Source organism: Akebia trifoliata, chromosome 2 (assembly GCF_017979445.1).
Source record: "Akebia trifoliata isolate Shusen 1 chromosome 2, ASM1797944v1, whole genome shotgun sequence".
NCBI lineage: Eukaryota > Viridiplantae > Streptophyta > Magnoliopsida > Ranunculales > Lardizabalaceae > Akebia > Akebia trifoliata.
Genome location: NC_141376.1, coordinates 29,336,902 through 29,343,277, shown reverse-complemented (window position 1 = coordinate 29,343,277; position 6,376 = coordinate 29,336,902). Strand labels below are relative to the sequence as shown.

Genomic DNA, 6,376 nt, shown 5'->3' with positions numbered 1-6,376 from the left:
CGAATACGTATACCAATATCCGTTTGGATAATATCCATTTTTTTAGATAACCAGGTATCCCTGTAGACTGTATCGGGTGTGTAATTGGGCTTTGCCCTTATCCATAGCCCATGATCTTGTCCCAGGACTAGTCCTCAGGGTCACGTGCAGCACGCAAAATATTTATCGGATTCGAATTCGAATGTCAATATTTATGAGAACTGTCGGATTCGGATGGTTTGGAATCCGGATATAGGCAAATCCGGTCCGATTAATATCGGTTGACACTTGACAGCCCTAAATTTGATGAAGAAGGTTAGGTGGGCTGTGCTCCCTCGTAGAACGGTTGATCGTAGAATAGAAAATCTAGTACTTCGCAAGACATCAAAATAGATGCCAATGTTGTCGAACATTGCTGACGTTAGCAACTGCAGCTTAAACGTTCTTTAGACAAAGGTGGTGGAGGTGGAATTGGAGTTTGATTGACCGACCATTCAATTGGTACGCCACGAACTACCATTAAATATTTCTTTTGCCGTGAAAGATTTCAGATCGTGATCTTTTGATGTTAAACTAGGGTTTGTGCATTTCTTTTATATGTATGTGTTTCCCCTTTAAATTCACGGTTTATTTTTATTTTTTTTCGAATTTGTATTTATTTTGTGTCTGTAAATGAATCCGATCAGTGAAGAACGTAGATGATTTAGATTCAATTTGCGTTAATTAGATATCAGAAATCAGTTATTAATTTTCGAGCATTTGAGGGGCTTGAGTTTGGAATTCTTAATGATTTTGAATGGTAAATTTTTTAGAATGATCGTTGTTGTAACTTTCTGATTTACTAGGGTTTTGTGCATTTCTTCAAAATTCATGTTTTTTTTCCCGAATTTGTACTTGTTTTGTGTCTGTGAATGAATCGGATCAAAGAAGAACGTAGATATTGTTTCAATTTGCGTTAATTATATATCAGAAATCAGTAATTAGTATTCCAGTTTTGTTTGGGTTGGGGAATCTCGAGTTTGGAGTCTTAATTTTTATGGTTAGAGTTTTGAATGTTTCTGGTTGTATCTTTCTGATTCGAACCTAAATAATCACCAAAATCACATAGGGTTGATGGTTTAGAAAGTTAAAGATGACCTTTTTCCCTTGGTCGTCTTGTTTGAGGTTTGCTAGCTCTGATATCATATAAACCTAACCAATACACCAAAAGCAACTAGGTGTTTACGGTGGGAAAGTTAAATCCTTATCTCTTAAGAGTTCGTTACACTTTTTCTAATTTCAGTTCAGGCCATTGTCTTTGTTTTTCTCGGTATATTTCCACCAAAAACAAACCAAGATGAACCTAGAAAATCTGAATTTTCTGTATTTCTTCTCTAGATTCTGGAAACATAAAAAATAAATCGAAGACAAATAAAACAATTTGATGAATTATTGATGTGGATCGATTTCAACTGAAACAATTCGAGATGGACTATGAAAATTAGAAATTCCTACTTTCTATGCTAGATTATTGAAAAACATAAAAAAACTCACAGATAAATGAAAAAAAAAAATATTGATGGGGATATATATACACATGTTCAAAGCCAAAAAATTGCAAAAACAGAGATTCAAAGAACAATAATGCATTGAAAATTCTCTTTCGAATCTTTACTTTTGGCAGAGAAAACGTCTATGTAGCCTTCTTTTTCAAAAAGTAAAATGCTAAGTCGTTTTTGTCTATTAATATAGCAAAAATAGTTTATTAATGTAACCAAAATAGTCTAGCTTAGTCTCCTTTTTTTATGGGTAGCTTATTCTATTTTCGATATATATAGGTGTCTTGGTACCTACCAACATGAAGAGTGTGATATAACTAATATAAGTTCTTGTAAGACTCGTTTTGTTTTCTTGCTTTAGGAGGTCATCAGTATCATTCTAGGCTGTGTATTTTGGTGTAAGGTCTTTATGGAGTTATGGGGTTCTTGTTTGAGGATCTTATGTTTAGGTGGAGGTGGTTTGTTTCAAGAGCAGGTACATTTTGTCCTCTTCTTTGTTGCTGTATCAATAGGTCTTTTCAACCTCCTATTCTTTATTCAATAAAGCCTTATATCTATAAATAAATAAAAATAATAACATTCGTTATATAACCTCAGACATGTTTTGAACGTTATTTATCAGTAAAAAATTGGTTTTGATTGACGTTTTGAAAAATTCCAAATATTCCTAAATATTTCCTTTTTTTCCCTTGACTGAAAGTTTAAACTCTAAAACATTTCCTCAACATGAAATTTTAAACTTTGGAAGGAGTTGTGGAGATAAGTTTAGGGAGGAAACTCATATATTTTGAGACCTCATCCAAAATCCATATAAAATCTGGAGTATATTTTTGTCCCATGGTCCAACCTAATTTTAGTTTGTTATAAGGCCTGAGATTGCCATCCACTTTTTGCCTCAGCATTTTTTAAGGGTTGCCAGCACCTCAACGTCTCTTTCTCAACTATGAAAAAGATATGGGCTATAACCCATTTCGCTGTGTGCTAGGGCATTTGGAAGGAGAGGAACCTCCGTTTTTTCGAAGGGCGTGAGCAATCGTCTCAAGAGATTATTTTTCTATCATGGGATTCGTTTTCTTTATTTACAAAGTCTCCAAAGAGTTTTAGGGGATTCTTTTTTAAGACTTCCTAGTTAGTTGGAAAGTGTTTGTGATATCAAAATCTTTGTATGTGTTGTGGCTTGTTGCAATCCCTGAGGGGGTCGTTTTCTTGTTGTTGCTGTTAGGTTTTGAATTTTTTTTGTTTGACAAGCTTGTGAATTACAACTGTGGCATCTATATAATTCCTATACCAAAGTATTCAATTTCCGTTTGGGCATGTTTTTTGATCAACCTGAAAATGGAAATATTTTGACCAATGTAGGGATAGATACAATGTAGAGAAACTTTTCATTGAAATTGTAGGAAATAATAAAATTGATATGAAAACACACTCATAAGTCATCAAACTATAAACAAGCATATGGAGCATGAAGATGAACATTAATAGCGTTCTATTACACATTCGCATTGGTATTTGAGAATCCGACAGTCAAAATCAACAAAATTTTACACGAAAATGAAAATAGTAGTATCACACTAATTGCTTGTATGACCAAACTATTAAGTACTACATTAACACATTATTATATATTTATGAATATATAAAAAATGTATCCAAATAATTAAACATGGATGATTGGATGTGCTTTTAAGAATGTTTTAATATGCTGCAAAAAACTAACTAGGATGATATATAGCTATCTAACTAATAATAATTCATTTCTTCCAATGAATAAATATCATGGATATTTTATAAGTCGTATCTACAAGCAATTAAATTTTTTTTTCATAATTCTATTAGTGATTTTAGATAAAAACAATTCGGTAGAATTTATTGTTCATCAAATATTTTGAAAGAATAGTGATTCCCAAGGAGAAACATACAAAAGAAAATTGTAGGTTAATTTTTGTGTAAAGGCTTGTGGAAATGGAAATATTTCATTTTATTTCGTTTCAATAGGATGAAATATCTCGACATATCTTGAAAAACATTTTTTTTCTCATCTTCACTTTGCGGATGATACTTTGTTATTCGTGGACTTCTTAATGGCACAATTGAGATTTCTTAGTGGATTCCTTGGGTGTTTGAGGCAATCTCCAGGATACCAGTTAATTTGAAGAAAAGTAAGGTTTTTGGGGTTGACGGTGCATCTGCAGTAAAAGTATTGGCTGCTTCGATTGGATTCAAAATAGGAGTTCTGCCTTTTTTGTATTTGGGTCTCCTTCTTAGGGCTGATTCTAGAAGCAAAGAGATTTGGGATCCGGTTCTGGAAAGAATGGGAAAAAGGTTAAGCATTTGGAATGCTTGACATTTTTCAAAAGGGGGGAAAATCATTTTAATCAAGAGTACTTTGGCCAGCATTCCTATTTATTACCTTTCCTTATTTTCGTTACCGCGTATTCTAGAGCAAAAGATGGATAAGGTATGTCTAGACTTTTTTGGCACAATAGGGAGGATAAAAGGAAATACCACATGGTGAGTTCAAAAGATTTGTTTGCCTAGGAGTCAAGGGGGTTTGGGTTGTAGGAGCTTTGTTGCTATGAACTTGGTTTTGTTGGCGAAGTGGCTTTGGAGATTTGTTGAAGGGGAAGATAGTCTTTGGAGTAATGTGGTATCCCAAAAGTCTGGTGTGCAAGAATTTGTGTGGGAAAGTGGGGAAGTAAAAGGAGCTTATAGGTGTGGGGTGTGGAAGGGTATACTTAGGAGACTTTCGTTATTTCAGAAGAAGGTGAAATTTAAAGTGGGGAAAGGAAACAAGGTTTGTTTTTGGGAGGATAGATGGTGTGGGGAGGTCTTTCTTATGGACTTATTCCTTGAGTTGTATGTGTGTCAACCAAGAAGGGTAGATCAATCGACTCCTTTTTGGTGGGTGTTGGTGTGGCTAGGGCATGGGACTTTGGCTTCAGGCGAAATTTTAACGATTGGGAGATGACTAGCATGGAGAGGCTTCTTGAGATGGTTGAGACAATTCTGATTGATACAAAGGTAGAGGATCGTAGGCTTTGGGAAGGAACAAAGGATGGAGTTTTCTTGGTACGATCCATGAATGGAGCCCAGGTGTTGGTGTGTGAAGGCCATGTACTTCAACACCAAGAGTTAGGTGTAGCTCACCTCGGAGTCACCCAGGAGACCCATGTAATACTATGTAAGGCTCACATATGAAGCCATATCAACCCTGTGTCAGGGCATGTCTGTTAGTTTAGTGGTATTTTAGTAATAAAAGAGTATGGCCGGCCTTTACTTTTAATGTTTTCTTTTAGAAACCTAGGAAAGACTTAGCGTACTCTTTGTAGGAAGGGTGTCTAGTGTCTCAATTTTCGGCCTACACCCACGTTAACTTCAAGCCCTTACACCAAGCTACGTGGAGTCCTGCGTGTCATAGATCTTTAGTTGCTTATAACACACCCATTTGCTTTTGTAACGTATTACACCATGTAATTTGAATACTATATCAATAAAGTTGTTTCTGGGCTTTGCCTCATGTTGCCCCTGTTCTCTTGCTTGCTAACTATGTTTTGTGTGTGGAGATAATTTTACAAGCTTGCTTGTGGATTAACACCTCGTGCGCCGCACGACCTCGCTTCGAAAGAATACGGCCGTGACAGTTGGTATCAGAGCCAAGTTGGTTTTAGGTTCAAGTTGGTTTCAATGCCAAGTTCTTCCCCCAGTTCCATTTAGTTCACGCAAACAATGGAAAGAGGATTACCGCGGACTAACCCGCTCCAACTCCACCATCCCCACGTACAGACAAAGAACGTATTGAGTTGCTTGAAGATAAGATGACCTAGCTATCGGGTTTCGTTGATGGTATTGCTCAACTAGATGATCGCCAAAACATGTTGGACAACGAATCCGTGATCATCAATGCTAGATTAGTTGACCTCGAGGAAGATACCCGAGGATCTCTAGCAGAGTTACAAGAACAGATCACGAAGCTTACTACCAAGGTAGGTCTCCTGCTCAGAGCCGTCGGTAATGAACGACCTACCAGTAGTGAAGCTCCTTCCTCGTGCCTGCGAGTCCTTGAGCCACGCACCTTTAGTGGTGTTCGAAATGTGAAAGGGCTTGAGAATTTCCTATTTGATATGGAGCATACTTCTGTGCAGCTTGTCCGAATTTAGAAGAGGTAAAGGTCACCACAATTTCTACGTATCATCACAGGTGATTCCAAACTATGGTGGCGAACCAAGTACACCGAGATGGAAAGTGGCCAATGTGGGATGACCTTAAACGGAAGCTGAAAAATCAGTTCCTACCAGAGAATGTGGAATTCATTGCCCGTAGAAAGTTGAGGCAATTCCACCAGATAGGTACAGTGCACGACTACGTCAAGTAATTTTCTGCCTTGATACTTGATATCTGTGATATGTTCGAGAAAGACAAGCTGTTCTCATTCCAAGAAGGACTTAAGCCTTGGGTTCAGAGAGAGCTCCGAAGGCAACATGTGCAAGATCTTACGACTGCTATTGCTGCAGCCTAGCGGTTGATGGATTATACTCCTGTGGATAGGAGCATGAAGAAAATACACCCTTAATCGAAGGGGTACTCTCTGCAACATGAGCACACCAATGGGTCTTCTAAAGGTAAGAATGGAGGGTACAGACACTGTTCTAGTCAAGAATCCCAACGGGATTCCTCCCTTTCAAAGAACAGAAGTACCTCGCTTACCAAGCACAGCCACAAGCTTAAGTGCATTATATGTGGTGGTCCTCACAAGACGTTCAAGTGCCCATAGCGGAACAAGTTGAACGTACTACTAGCCTCCTAGAGTGACCCTAGTCACGAGAGTACAAGTGGGCGAAATGATGATGATTCTCCTC

The 6,376-nt window shown here is 37.4% G+C and overlaps 1 protein-coding gene across 4 annotated transcripts in view; it reads left to right on the top strand.

Annotated features, from left to right (window-relative positions):
• Positions 1–293: 293 nt before the first annotated feature.
• Positions 294–6,376, top strand: part of LOC147410069 (vacuolar fusion protein CCZ1 homolog B-like) — a 32,072-nt gene continuing 25,989 nt past the window's right edge. The window contains exon 1 of one of the 4 annotated variants that reach the window (XM_086432259.1): positions 294–480. The gene's annotated coding sequence lies outside the window, so the exon portion shown is untranslated. Of the gene's footprint in view, positions 579–6,376 lie in introns of all 4 variants that reach the window. The other 3 variants (XM_086432258.1, XM_086432256.1, XM_086432257.1) reach the window with 3 other exon arrangements.